Source organism: Triturus cristatus, chromosome 4_1 (assembly GCF_964204655.1).
Source record: "Triturus cristatus chromosome 4_1, aTriCri1.1, whole genome shotgun sequence".
NCBI lineage: Eukaryota > Metazoa > Chordata > Amphibia > Caudata > Salamandridae > Triturus > Triturus cristatus.
In genome coordinates this window covers 1,228,447,151-1,228,462,467 of record NC_140585.1, presented here as the reverse complement: position 1 = coordinate 1,228,462,467, position 15,317 = coordinate 1,228,447,151, and the positions used below count along the sequence as shown (strand labels likewise).

Genomic DNA, 15,317 nt, shown 5'->3' with positions numbered 1-15,317 from the left:
TGCATGAGTGGATGCGTGGGTGTAGAATACTAGTGGAATGTTTACACTGGGAGCATCTGTAAATCATGGTTTGTATGTTGTAGTAGGATATTGGATTTTTTTCCCCCAGCAGATGTGAGGTTCATTGTGGCATCTCCTTTATGTTGTGATGGTGCATGTGTGTTCCTAGCATCATAATGGGTGTCTGTTTATGTTTAAGATTTCAGATAAGATTGTGGGGTGTTTAATGTGTAAACAAAATGTATGTTTTATAGTAGTAGGTACAATAGTATTGCATGATGTTCTCAGAGGCAAAATATGTGGTTTAATAGAAATATAACTAGTTATAACCTTAGCTTACCTTAGTAAACAATGACCTGCTTACAAGTAATTCGATTATGGTAAATTGAGCACTGTATTAGTACCATTGGGTGGTCATAAGTGAAGTCATTTTACATGTCATGAGTGATGTAATGTGTGAGGTTCTCCTCTGTGCATGATGGGTGCACAAGATACAGTCTGTTTACCAAACCATCATTTCAGTGTTTTTTTTAGGTTTTGTAATCATTAATGCGCTTTAACTGCTTTTTTTCAGTACCAGAGTTTTTTTTAAGCTATGGGCCTATTAGCAAAATTAACTATAACCACTTTAATATGTGGTTTCTTTTCAGCAAATCTCATTTTAATTTTTAACATGCAGCAAACATTTTAAAAATTCGGTCTCAAAGAAATGATATTTAAAGCTGAAACAGTTTCGTAGATTTCCCCCCCCCCACCCCAAATGTGTGAACATTTTATTAAGCATCACCAATCTTGCTTTAATGCTTATTGATGTATTTGCATAATCATTAACCATTCTGAAAGCATACAAGTAGCTTCAAATTGTTAAATTTTGCAAACATTTGAACCTCTTTTTTATACTTGAACTCCTGTTGACAATTCAATGCATTTCCTAGGAGTGTGTACCCTAGTTAACCCTGGGCAGAGTTGGCGTAGTGCTACTATGCGTAGTTCCACAGAGTTGTGAAAAGAATCCTTGGAACAGGAGCCCACATCCTGCGGCCAGCCGAGGGTCCGTGTGCCCGGGATGGGGGTCCCTCGTGCCCGGGCAGGCTCGCAGATTCTCTCCGGCCTGGCTGGGTTGAGAAGCTGGGACCGGGACCTGGGTTTTGGATAAGGCCTGGGGTGTGGGAGCCCCTGTCCTGCAGCCCGCCAAGGGTCCAACTGCCCAGGAAAGGGGTCCCTGGTGCCCGGGGAGGCTCCTCCCCCTCCTCAGCCGGGTTCAGAAGAAAGGACTGGTTGCGGGAGCCCATGTCCTGTGGCCAGCCAAGGGTCTCGGTGCCCACCACCGGGGTCCATCGGACCAGGTCAGGCCTCCCCGCTTCACCTGCGTGTCAAGGTGCTTGCAGGCCCCGGGTCAGAGTTTCGTCTGGGGCCCCCCCCCCCCCCCGCAGCCACATTCCCGAGACCCAGCTAAGGGCGCAGAGCCCCTGACCCCTGACTGGGCAGGCGGGAGTCCTCCGACGAAGCCTCGGGCGGGCAGATTGGCGTCCTTCCAGCCCAGCCATCTGGTCGCGCCTTCCCCCTCGGCCATCTGGTCGCGCCTTCCCCCTCGGCCATCTGGTCGCGTACAATGCTTTCCAATGGGGTGACCAGACGGCCTGGAAGTCCCGATGGGGACTCGCCCGCCTCCCCGATCCCAGCCAGGGTTCCAGGAGGCTGGGCGCCTCCGTGCCCTGGGTTCCCTCTGTCACTCGGTGCACACGGGTTACCAGAAAGAGGGGTAACTTTCCTCTGGGTTACCAGGGGCACGGTATGCTGGAACCGCTCTCGGGCTGGCAGTTCTCAGCCGGGGATCAGATGGGCTAGGCCCGGACAACACCTCCCCACCGTCCGGGGCTCCCTCCTCCGGCCCACCGCATGGCAAAGTGCCCAGGATGGGCTCATCAGGCCCCAGACCGTCCTCCGTTAGGCGTCCAGGCCCGGGAGCTGCCACAGGCTCCCAGTGCCTGAGGCCCAGCTGGGGTCTGAGTCCCCTGGAAGTAGAGCCACTCGAGCCCTCCAAAGGGCAGGCAGAAGCCCTCCCGCAAAGGCTCAGGGCGGGCATCCTTCGGGACCGGCCATCTGGACGCGTGCAATGCTCTCCAATGGGGTGACCAGATGTCCAGGCCGGCTTGGATGTCCCGATGAGGGGTCGTCCGCCTCCCCAATACCAGCCAGGGCCCCAGGAAGTCTGGCACATCCGCACCTAGGGTCCCCTCAGTCTCGGGGTGAGTACGGGTTACCAGAAAAGGGGGGGTACCCTTCCTCCGGATTACTAGGGACAGGGTACTCCAGAACCCCTCACGGCCTAGCGGTCCTCAGCCAACAGCCGGATGGGCCAGGACGCCCCCCTAGTATGGGGTCTGTCCTCGGTCATGCCGTGTGGCAGAATGTCCAGGAGGGGATCCCGTGGAGGCTTCCCCCACGATGGCTGGGTCCAGGGGCCCGAAGGGCTCCGGGTCGGGTGCTCCAGGCCCGGGCCCTGTTCACCGGCCTGCCGCTATGCCAAGGGCCCGGGACGGGGGGCCGTTGGTCCCTTGCAGACCTCCCCTGCTTGTCAAGGTGTCCACGGGCCCCGGGTCAGAGGACCCGCCGCCACCCCCTCGCAGCCCCATGGCTGAGGCCCAGCTGGGGCCCCGGGCCTCCGGCCCCCCATGCCTCTGCTCTTGCTCACCCCTTCCTTAGGGAACAGAGGGACCAAATGGCCGCCCTTCGAGCCCGGCCATCTGGTCACGCCTTTCCCCGCGGCCATCTGGTCGCACCTATCCCCGTGGCCATCTGGTCGCACCTATCCCCGCGGCCATCTGGTACCGCGCAATGGTTTCCAATGGGGTTACCAGATGGCCGGGCTTCCCTGGAAGTCCCAGATGAGGGCTCATTTGCCTCCCTGATCCCAGCAAGGGCTCCAGGAGGTCGGGCACATTCGCGCCTTGGGTCCCCTAGGCCACTCGGTGTGCACTGGTTACAAGAAAGGGGGGTTAATTTTCCTCCAGATTACTAGGGAGAGGGTCAGTCAGACCTCTGTGAGGTCTGGTGATTCTGAGGCAGGGGAAGGCAGCACCTAGACCCCGCCCACCGGGGCTTGGGTCCGCACCTGCCTCTCAGCCCCTTCCCAAAGGGCCTTTCCTCAGAGCCTGCTTGCCCCGGGAGCAGGCGGGGACGAGAAGCCAGCATCCCCTGCACAGGGCAGCCTGCCACAGGAGGCCCCGGACGTAATCTGATCGATTGGGCACTCTCGGTCCGTTTAAGGATGGACTGCTTGGCCAGTCTCTGCTGTTGTTTCAAGCAAAGGGCTTCCACCCTGCCTTTGGCTGGAGGCCCTTCAGCCTACCCAGCAGAGCAAAGGCCGAGCAGGCCCCGGCAGCTCGCAGCCCCCAATGGTCCGACCAAAGCGGAAGGGGTTGGGTGGAGACAGGCCCTCAGACGTCCCGAGGGGTGCCGCTGCCGCCAGGCTTCAGCCCCCCTGCGTCTCGCTCTAGCTGCGCCTCGGCCTGCCTCTCCCTTCTGGGGGAGACAGCTGGGCACCCCAGTGCCCGTGCTACCGCACCTCTCCACCCCTCCAGCGAGCCCTCCTGCCCAGGTGGGCGGGCTCCTTCCCATAGCAGGCTCCCAAGAGGGACGGGTGTGCGAAGGTTGCCGGTCGGGGAGACAGGCATGCGGCTCCCAAACCCATCCCATCAGCAGGTGCAGCTAACTGGTTGATCCGGCCAGTACCATATGCTTGTCGCAAAGATTAAGCCATGCACGTGTAACTACACACGGCCGGTAGAGTGAAACAGCGAATGGCTCATTAAAATCGGTTATGGTTCCTTTGATCGATCCGTTACTTGAATAACTGTGGTAATTCTAGAGCTAATACATGCCGACGAGCGCGGACCTTCCGGTTTGCGTGCATTTATTAGACCAAGACCAATCCGGGCTCGCCCGCCCACTTTGGTGACTCTAGATAACCTCGGGCCTAACGCACGTCGCCGTGACAGCGATGATACATTCGGATGTCTGCCTTATCAACTTTCGATGGTACTTACTGTGCCTACCATGGTGACCACGGGTAACGGGGAATCCGGGTTATAATCTGGAGAGGGAGCCTGAGAAACTGCTACCACATTCAAGGAAGTCAGCAGGCGCGCAAATTACCCACTCCCGACTCCGGAGGTAGTGACGAAATATAATACAGGACTCTTTTGAGGCCCTGTAATTGGAATGAGTACACTTTAAATTCTATAAACTAGGATCAATTGGAGGGCAAGTCTGGTACCAGCAGACACAGTAATTCCAGCTCCTATAGCATATATTAAAGTTGCTGCAGTTAAAAAGCTCGTAGTTGGATCTTGGGATCTAGCTGGCCATCCGCCGCGAGGCGAGCTACCGGCTGTCCCAGCCCCTGCCTCTTGGCGCCCCCATGATGCTCTTGACTGAGTGTCCTGGGGGTCCAAAGCGTTTACTTTGGAAAATTTGTGTTCAAAGCAGTCCGGTCGCCTTAATACTTCAGCTAGGAATAATGGAATAGGACTCTGGTTCTATTTTATTGGTTTTCGGAACTGGGGGCATGATTAACAGGGTCGGCCGGGGGCATTCGTATTGTGCCACTAGAGGTGAAATTCTTAGACCGGCGAAAGACGAACCAAAGCGAAAGCATTTGTCAAGAATATTTTCATTAATCAATAACAAAAGTCGGAGGTTTGAAGACTATCAGATACCGTTGTAGTTCCGACCATAAACAATGCCAACTAGCGATCCGGCGGAGTTATTCCCATGACCCGCCGAGCAGCTTCCAGGAATCCAAAGTCTTTGGGTTCCGGGGGGAGTATGGTTGCAAAGCTGAAACTTAAAGGAATTGACGGAAGGGCACCACCAGGATTGGAGACTGCGGCTTAATTTGACTCAACGCGAGAAACCTCGCCCGGACACAGAAAGGACTAACAGATTGATAGCTCTTTCTCGATTCGGTGGGTGGTGGTGCATGGCCGTTCTTAGTTGGTAGAGCGATTTGTCTGGTGATACCCTTAAATGTCCAAGGCTGCACGTGCGCAATACTGTACGGATCAGCGTGTGTCTACCGTTCGCCAACAGGTGCGGGTAACCCGCTGAACCCCGTTCGTGATGGGCATTGGGGATTGCAATTGTTTCCCATGAACGAGGAATTCCCTGTAAGTGCGGGTCATAGGCTTGCGTTGATTAAGTCCCTGCCCTTTTACACACCGCCCCTCGCTACTACTAATTGGATGGTTTAGTGAGGTCCTCAGATCGGCCCCGCCGGGATCAGCAACAGCCAAGACGACGATCAAACTTGACTATCTAGAGGAAGTAAAAGTCGTAACAAGGTTTCCGTAGGTGAACCTGCAGAAGGATCATTAACAGCGGAGCGGCCCGAGCAACCGACGGCGCCAGCCCGAAACCCTCCGCCGCCTCCTACGAGCACACTCTAGGCACAGGGCCCTGCCCTCATGCGTCCTGGCCGGCAGAGCCGTCCGTGGCTGCAAGGGGCGCATGGGGGAGGACCAGGCGTTAGCGGATCTTCCTCCGCCGGGGGAGGACCGACAGTCAGGGGCCTCTATCCCTTTCTCTTGGAGGGACACAGCAGTGGGGGAACCGGGCCGTCCCAGCCTGTCCGGGCGACCAAGGAGCGGCCATTCTCATGCGGCAGGGCGGCCTGGAAGGGAAGGAGCCGAGGGCCTGCGAGGGAACCCCCGGCTGCACTCTGTGGGAGACGTGCGTGCCTCTGACCCGGGCAAGGGTGGGATGGGGTGGGCTTCCCACCAACCCGCTGGCACAGCTCAGGGCTTCCTGCCAACTTACGGCGGACGTGCAGGTGGGGCGAGCCTTCCTAGTTGCCAGGTACCCGGTTTGATCTGGTCCCATGCGGCCGGGCCGAGGGGTTTGAAGACTCGCACGGTCCCTCGTGGTTACACCAGGAGGGACGGTCAGCGGTGAAGCTGCTGCCTGCTATGAAAGCTTCCACGGGAAGCGGCTGGGGCCGTCGCAGGGTTAGCTCTGCTTCCCTTAGTCTACCCACAAGGTCAGACCCCTGATCGCCGGTGGCAGGGTCCCTCTCCAGGTCCTACCATGGAGGTACGCCGCCAGTGTGCCAAGCCCCGCTTTCCCGCCTCTGCAGGGAGGGGGTGGGTCCGACGACTGGGCCCGTCCTGGGGCGCCTAGCTGCGCGCCACGTGTGGCTGTCTGTGGTGTTCCACCAGCTACCAGTGCGCGCCCACAGCAGCGGCCGGCTTACCAAGGAGGGCTAAACCCCTCCAGATCTTATACGGGGAGAGAGGGCTCGTGCTGCAGGGGCCCGGCCTTCCCCGGCACCCCCATAGCCCCCCCACCCTCCCCGACGCTTCAGCGTTTTTTACGACTACGACCTCAGATCAGACGTGGTGACCCGCTGAATTTAATCATATTACTAAACGGAGGAAAATAAACTAACCAGGAAGAGGTTAGAGCCCAGCGCTAAATCCCCGCCCAGCAGCGGGCACGGGAAATGTGGCGTACAGAAGACCGACTCCCCGGGGTCGCTCAGAGGGCCCAAGTCATTCTGATCAAGGCTCACCCCGCGGTGTTAGGCCGGTAGCGGCCCGGCACGCTGGGATCAGGTCTTCTCGGAGTCTGGTTCCTTGGGAATGCAGCCCAAAGCGGATGGTAAACTCCATCTCAAGCTAAATACGGGCGCGAGACCGATAGCCAACAAGTACCCTAAGGGAAAGTTGAAAAGTACTTTGAAGAGAGAGTTCAAGAGGGCATGAATCCGTTGAGAGGTAAACGGGTGGGGGACCGTGCAGTCTGCCCCGAGGATTCAACATGGCGGGAAGGTCAGGGGCCCGGGAGTTCCGGATCCTCTCCGCAGGACCAGCGACCGGGCCCTACCCGGCCCCTGCAGGGCGCATTTTCTCGGCGGTGGTGCGCCGTGACCAGCTCGGCTGGGAAGGCTTCGGGGCGGCAGGTGGCCCTCCGCTCCGGCGGAGGGTGTTACAGCCACCCCCTGGTAGAAGCTTTGCAATGTCCGGGGGGCCGAGGGAGATTCAACCGCCTCCGCGCCCTCCCCCAGGCACCCGCTCCCGGCACCCCGGTGGGGAAGGTGGGACGGGCCCCCCCCCCCCCCCCGTCTCCCGTCGCAACTGTCGACTGGGGCGGATTGTGCTTAGTGCGCCCCGCTCGTGAGGAGTCGCCGGGCGGGCCCACGTCAGGCGTCAGGGATCTGCGGCGATGTTGGTTACCCACCCAACCCGTCTTGAAACATGGACCAAGGAGTCTACCATGTGCGCGAGTCGGAGGGCTGAGAGAAACCCTGTGGCGCAATGAAGGTGATGGCTGGTGCACACCGGCTGAGGTGGGATCCCGCCGCTCTTCCAGTAGCGGGCGCACCACCGGCCCATCTCACCCGCTCCGTTGGGAAAGTGGAGCATGAGCGTAAGTGTTAGGACCCGAAAGATGGTGAACTATACCTGGGCAGGGCGAAGCCAGAGAAAACTCTGGTGGAGGTCTGTAGCGGTTCTGGCGAGCAAATCGGTCGTCCGACCTGGGTATAGGAAAGACTAATCAAACCATCTAGTAGCTGGTTCCCTCTGAAGTTTCCCTCAGGATAGCTGGTGCTCGCAGCCCCCAGATTTATCTGGTAAAGTGAATGATTAGAGGTCTTGGGGCCGAAACGATCTCAACCTATTCTCAAACTTTAAATGGGTAAGAAGCCCGGCTCACGGATGTGGAGCCAGGCATGGAATGAGAGTGGCTACTGGGCCACTTTTGGTAAGCAGAACTAGCACTGCGGGATGAACTGAACGCCGGGTTAAGTTGCCCAATGCAGACGCTCATCAGACCCCAGAAAAGATGTTGGTTGATATAGAAAGCAAGACGGTGGCCATGGAAGTCGGAATCCGCTAAGGAGTGTCTAACAACTCACCTGCCGAATCAACTAGCCCTGAAAATGGATGGCACTGGAGCCTCTGGCCCATACCCGGCCGGCGCTGAGAGCCACGGGGGTTAAGCCGCGACGAGTAGGAGGGCCGCTGCGGTGCGCACAGAAACCCAGGGCGAGGGCCCGGGTGGAGCCGGTGCAGATCTTGGTGGTAGTAGCATACATTCAAACAAGAACTTTGAAGGCCGAAGTGGAGGGAGTTCCAGCAGTTGAACATTGGTCAGTCGGTCTTCGAGATGGGCGAGCGCCGTTCGGAAGGGATGGGTGATGGCCTCAGTTGCCCTCAGGCGATCGAAAGGGAGTTGGGTTTGGATCCCAGAGTGGCGGAGACCAGTGCCCTCAAGGCGTCCAGTGCGGTAATGCAAACGATCCCAGAGAAGCTGGCGGGAGCCCCGGGGAGAGTTCTCTTTTCTTTGTGAAGGGCAGGGCGACCTGGAATGGGTTTGCCCCGAGTGAGGGGCCCGAGCCTTGGAAAGCGTCACGGTTCCGGTGAGCTCTCGCTGGTCCTTGAAAATCCAGGGGAGATGGTGTAAATCTCGCGCCAGGCCATACCCATAGCCGCAGTAGGTCTCCAAGGTGAACAGCCTCTGGCATGTTGGAACAATGTAGATAAGGAAGTCGGCAAGTCAGATCCGTAACTTCGGGATAAGGATTGGCTCTAAAGGCTGGGTCAGTCGGGCTGGGGCGCGAAGCGGGGCTGGGCGCGCACCGCAGCTGGGTGAGGCGCCTCCCTCCGGGGCGGCAGCGACTCTGGACGCGAGCCGGGCCCTTCCTGTGGATTGCCCAGCTGCGGTGGTCGCCTCTCCCCGTGCCCCCTCCCCGAGGGCTGGCGTTCTGCCTTGGCCGGCGCATAGCAGCTGACTTAGAACTGGTGCGGACCAGGGGAATCTGACTGTTTAATTAAAACAAAGCATCGCGAAGGCCTGAGGCAGGTGTTGACGCAATATGATTACTGCCCAGTGCTCTGAATGTCAAAGTGAAGAAATTCAATGAAGCACGGGTAATCAGTGGGAGTAACTATGACTCTTAAGGTAGCCATATGCATCGTCATCTAATTAGTGACGTGCATAAATGCATGAACAAGATTCCCACTGTCCCTACCTACTATCTAGCAACACCACAGCCAGGGGAATAGGCTTGGCAGAATCAGCGGGAAAAGAAGTCCCTGTTGAGCTTGACTCTAGTCTGGCACTGTGAAAAGACATGAGAGGTGTAAGTTAAGTGGGAGGCCCTCGGGCCGCCGGTGAAATACCACTACTCTTATCGTTTTTCACTTACCCGGTGAGGCGATCCCCTTTAGGGGCTCTCGCTTCTGGCTCCAAGCGCCCAGTGCCCGCTGGAAGCGACCTGCTGGGCACGACCCGCTCCGGGGACAATGGCAGGTGGGGAGTTTGACTGGGGCGGTACACCTGTCAAACGATGACGCAGATGTCCTAAGGCGAGCTCAGGGAGGACAGAAACCTCCCAAGGAGCAGAAGGGCAAAAGCTCGCCTGATCTCGATTTTCAGCATGAATACTGTCAGTGAAAGCGGGGCCTCACAATCCTTCTGACTTTTTGGGTTTCAAGCAGGAGGTGTCAGAAAAGTTACCACAGGGGTAACTGGCTTGTGGCGGCAAGCGTCTATAGCGACGTCGCTTTTTGATCCTTCGATGTCGGCTCTACCTATCATTATGAAGCAGAAATCACCAAGCGTTGGATTGTTCACCCACTAATAGGTGACATGAGCTGGGTTTAGACCCTTGTGAAACAGGTTACTTTTACCCTACTGATGATGTATTGTTGCAATAGTAATCCTGCTCACTACGAGAGGACCCGCAGGTTCAGACATTTGGTGTATGTGCTTGGCTCTGGAGCCAATGGGGCGAAGCTACCATCTGTGGGATTATGACTGAACACCTTTAGGTCAGAATCCCCCCTAAACTGTAACAATACCGCAGTGCTGTGGAGCCTCGGTTGGAGACCGGAGTGCAGACTGACAGGGGCCGCCTCCATCGCCCTTAGTGCACCGCATGTTTGTGGGGCACCTGGTGCTAAATCATTCGTAGATTACCTGATTCTGGGTCTCGGAAGTAGCACAGCAGCTACCTCGCTGCGATCTATTGAAAGTCATCCTCTGAGTAAAGCTTTTGTTTTTCCCTGCGTGGGCGCCCACGGACGCCCTCCTCCACCACACCCAGGGGTGGGTCCCTCTGCCGCCAGGACGGTGGGAGGGACGCGGAAGGGGTGAGGGGAGACGCGGGCCTGTGGGAGGCTGCCTCCATGTGCCCTCCGGCATGGGGGCCTCACCCTTCACGTCCCTCCCCCACGGGGTTGCGCGCGATGGGGCCACCATTCCTTGCTTGTCAGCTGGGTGACCGGATGGCCTGGGCCAGCTGGGGGCCCCCTCCCCACTGCTCCCACGGGAGGTGAGCAGCCCCGGGGAAGGAGCCTCCCGAGCAGTGTCCACGGAACGCCTGACCACCCTCGCCGGACTGCAAGGGCGACTGGGTACGGATGTCTCAGGCCATCTGGGCGCTGGGTCATTCCGGGCCATCTGGTCGCCTGGCTGCGCCACCAGATGTCCCTGCGGCCCCAGCCACCAGATTGCCCTGCGGGTCAGGTGACTAACTTTTGTCCTTCCCCCAGGGTTCTGGGGCTTCATAGTCGAGAAAAATGGGCAGGCTGGCGGGGAGAGGGTCTGGCCTGGGCTTAATGCTCCTTGGTTCCAGCCGCTAGGGACAGGGGGACCATCGGGCCTAGGGACTGGGGATGCGGGAGCCCCCCGTCCTGCAAGCCAGCTGAGGGTCCGAGCGCTGGGGACGGAGGTCCACCGGGGCCTGGGGAAGCTCTCTCTGGCCTGGCAAGGGTTCGGAAGCTGGGACCAGGCCTGGAGCTTGAGCTCCGTCCGGCGGACCCAGAGATGCGGGAGCACCCCGTCCTGCAAGCCAGCTGAGGGTCTGGGTGCTGGAGACGGGGGTTCATCGGGGCCCAGGGAGGCTCCCCCGGGGCCCGGCTAGGGTTCAGAAGCTGGGACCAGGCTCCATCAGGCGGGCATCGGGGGTGTGAGAGCCCCCTATCCTGCAAGCCAGACGAGGGTCAGGGCACCACCAGTACACCCTTTTCAATCCACAATGTGACAATTCGGTTTATCACCCAAATACTTTGAGAATGTCTTCCTATGAATATTAAGGTGGGTCAAGCCACTCATGGACTAACTCAACCACAATAGCAAGACACTATGCACCAAACCCAACCACCACGGCACTGTGATAAACAAATAGCATTCCACAGACATTATGAAATCATCTCCATGCTCCTACCAACTAAGTCTCTGCATAACACAACAGCATATAATCGATCATCCACAACTTGACTCCTCTAAGTTCTATAGACTGAGGAAATCTTGCAGCTCCAACATTTTCAGAGCAGAAAGAATACAAAATTCCATGTATGCGACCAGCCTTCTGCCCCAAGCACCTCAACCAACCCACATTACAAAGTGGGACTTAATTCTGGTAAATCCAATGGTAAGACCCTCTTCTCCCTTCTCAACCAATGCTCCTGGTGTATGAGTGCTCCCTACACTCTTATCCAGGGTTCTCCAAAGTCAGTCCCGGAAGGCCAGATCCATGCCAGATTTTAAGACAACTACATTTAATTAAATGGGGGTAATCTAAAAATCTAGCATGGAGCCTCAAAGACCAACTTTGGAGAACCCTGCTCTTATCGATAAACTGTTTAAATATGTTAACTGATGCATTTTAACAACACACATGATGCACAAAGAACACATCTTGCACACCCACAAAACCTGCAAGCCGTCCTCACACTCGTAACCTCCAACCTTGACTATGTCAATAACTTATACCTTGGTGCACCCATATTCATTATACACAAAATTCAACTCATCCAAAATGCTGTCAAAAGGCTTCTTAGCCACCTTCACCCAAGAGAACGCATGACTCAAACCTCGCAATAGCTCCACTGGCTACCTATAGCCAGAAGGGCAATGTTCAAGGTGCTCTGCATTTGCCACAGAGCCTCCCAAGGAAACAGACAGATATACCTACAAGTTAAATTCAAGCAATACAAACCTAACAGAACACTATGCTCTAGGCTTGCATCACTTATCATACCACCTTGCCATAAAGAAATCCGTAGGAGGCACGGCTTTCTTAGCACAAGCCGCAAAGCTCTAGAATGCACTACCAGACAGCATTAGTAGCACCCAGAAGCACATATACTTCTGTGGATAGTTAAAAACATGCCAATTTAATAGATACCTACACCACCCACATCCCAGCAACAGAGCCCAGATAACAGTTGCAACCTCAATCCTCACCTTACAACCCACAAATTGCAAACAACCGAACCAGCGAACTGCTTTCGATATGCAGGTAAGCTTAAAAGGGCCGACCTATGGTTCACCATGGAATTATAATAGTTAAGTAATTCAATATGTAACAGTTATGGCCCACAATAATACTAAAATCATAATACCCAGCGGTCAGCAACAAATTATAACGTATACCTCTTAAATTCACGTAAAAGGTATCTGCTATGTGGGTTGTCCATCACTAGCACTATACAGCCGAAAACCAGACACCACCAAATACACATTGCTGGACAATTTGGAGGACTTTAATATAACCACCATTGCAAATATCTATACAATCTGACTGCTTCTTTACATCTCACACAGATACTCGGATATAGGATGGTGATAAAAATGGGGATCCCTACAGATTCCCTCACCACTTGTCTCGCCCTTCAACTAGGACTGCTCAGGAGTACAGATGGATATAAATTCTTAGGTTGGACAACCCAGTACACAACGCAAAAACAACAGTTGATGGACAGAATGCAGAACAGTGTCATACATTCACCCCAGTACAGAGATCTGGGCCTAAATCCATCGTTTTTTTGCTCACCATGCCGTTCCAGTTTGAACCCAGCCATATGCAAATCAGTCTTGACCCTGTGCCTCATGGGAACAGTCCAGCCCGAACTACCAAGCCAGGTCCTCCTTGGACTGGAAACAAGCATCCTAGGACCGGTTTCGGGGTTTCACCCCTCTTCAGCCAGGATAGCTTGATTCCAGTGGCAGTTCGGGCTGGACTGTTCCCATGAGGCACAGGGTCAAGACTGATTTGCATATGGCCATGTCTGAACTGGGGTGGCGTGGTGAGCAAAATAACGATGGATTAAACCCACATCTGTGACTGGGGTTGAATGTTTTGCCAATGTGCAACATTCGGTCCATCATCTTGTGTGTTTTGCTGTTCAACCCAGTACACTAACCAGCTAAGCAGACTATATCAAATTAAATACCTAAAAGGGACCAGCAGAGCTATTCAAAACTACCAGAATACGGAAATCGTAAAACTGCACATCTGTCTCCCACTCTTCATCATCCAACACACTGTTACGCACGGTGTCCCATAGTGCAACAATCACACCTCAGCACAACATGGAAACACTTCCCACATAGGATGAAAACAAAGACAATATCCTTGCAAACGCACAACCTACACAGTGTAGCATGCTACTCATGTAAGCAAGGGCTTCAGTGCCCCTCATAGGGGCACTGAAGCTATATAAAAGCTGCAATACAATGTCAGGTAGCAAAGTATGCTTATACCGTGATGTTATCTTAACAAGAGAAATAGGTATAGTAATATCAATAAACTTTGAATGGATATTAATGTCTATGTACCCACCCACGACTTGTGTACCTCTTCCTGGCAACTAACTATTCACAGAAAGTCAAGTTTCACCTAGTCATGTCCAATTCCATCCATGAGCTGTTAGAAGTAATCCTCATCAATAGTTTCATGCTCTTCTTCATGAAGTTCTTTAAAAACTAGAGTTTAAAGGCTAATTATATGTTAATGACAGAAACATTTAAATGAATCAGTCATAAGAATTATTCTCCCACGTCAAAAAAACCTTTATGTCCATGTAGAACTAGATGAGCCTAACAGACAAAGTAAATAAGTCCAAGAATTTTCGTTAATCAAAGACCCACAACGCCTTCACCTCACCCAATAATTTGATCAACAAACTAGTCCTTTTCCCCTTACCTTCCTTGTCAAGAACTTAGGCAGTTCACCTCGTATCAGCTGGAGAACGTTGATAACCCAAGTAATAATATGCAACTTCCTGCATCAGACAAATCTATACAAAAATTGCAGCCTACATGTCCCTGTGACATGCTGAATTCAACTGCAGTTGCATTGGACCCGGAAGGCCTGCTATACCAACTGAACAGGCTCCAGAATCGACATCACTTACCCCATGGTCATGGCCCTTCACTTTCCTCTTGAGTTTGAGATGCTCAACCTCCCTACAGGTTCCCACCTCAGACATCCCTACAGACCAACTGCAAATTGTTGATCAGCGTATGTCTGCACCTTCAACTAGTTAACATTATGTATCTCTTCACATTCTAATTCAACTTCACAGGCGTGATCAAACAGTGATTCGCAGAATAAGCATCCAATCAAATCTGAATAGGATTGCTAGTGACAGCATCACTTCGGATGATACTTAAAAATGTGACTTTAACCGAACTTATAGAAAATAAATCCTCTGCAGAGAATCCAGAACCAGGTCTTCTCCCATTCAATTTTGACTCTGGTCATTCACTGCTTGACACCGGCTGAGCTTCCAGAGTGGACCAATACTCTAGAACCCCACTAACTGGAGAATCCAATGAATGCCACACTTTCCTTCACCTTTCTTGGACAACGTAACCATTATTGATGTAGAACTGATCACCTGCTATTTATAGTTGCCGATAAATGCTATGCCAACGAACATTCATGCATGAAAGTACACCCTCAAATGTACTTAAACAATTCTGCACAGAAGTCAACAAAAGTAAAAAATAGCATGCATAAAAAATGAAACAAGTACGTATAGGTAGTAAGAACCTTATATTGAACGTAAAGGAAAACGTGTACCTAAAGAGAAATGGCCAAATCCTGAAGGACTACTTGCTTTGAATAAAATTAATATGTGCGGAGGGAGATTCATTCTAGCGGAAGGAAAAGGTAGCTCAACAGTTAAAAGCTGCCCATACATTTTACAGTGTGCATACTTTATGGCTCTCTAGAGATACATACATTCACTAAAGCAGGGCTTCTCAACTGCCATGAGAAGGTTTTATAAATTAACAAAAAACAAGTATGTTTCTTTGATACCTTTTAATTATTTGAACACGGATAAAAGAGAAAAACATTGGCTAAGTATGGCTGAAGAGCAGTACTTCATGCAAAAATAAGCAATTCACACTCACTTTTCAAAGATGGGTATTTTTGCTTCGCATTAGACAAACTTTTTTTTTTTTTTTTTTTTTTTTTTTTAACAGTCCAAGAATGTCGAAGTGACTTTGCAAATGAT

General features: G+C 53.5%; 1 protein-coding gene, 1 non-coding gene and 1 pseudogene across 4 annotated transcripts in view; 2 read left to right on the top strand and 1 right to left on the bottom strand.

Annotated features, from left to right (window-relative positions):
* The window catches only part of R3HDM2 (R3H domain containing 2), a 761,481-nt gene that overhangs the window by 712,054 nt on the left and 34,110 nt on the right, over positions 1 to 15,317 (bottom strand). The gene's annotated exons all lie outside the window — the stretch shown is intronic.
* Positions 3,713 to 5,378, top strand: LOC146856462 (18S ribosomal RNA; annotated as a pseudogene).
* On the top strand, positions 6,380 to 10,064 carry LOC146856461 (28S ribosomal RNA). Its single transcript, XR_014958977.1, has one exon. It is a non-coding gene; the product is annotated as a 28S ribosomal RNA (ribosomal RNA).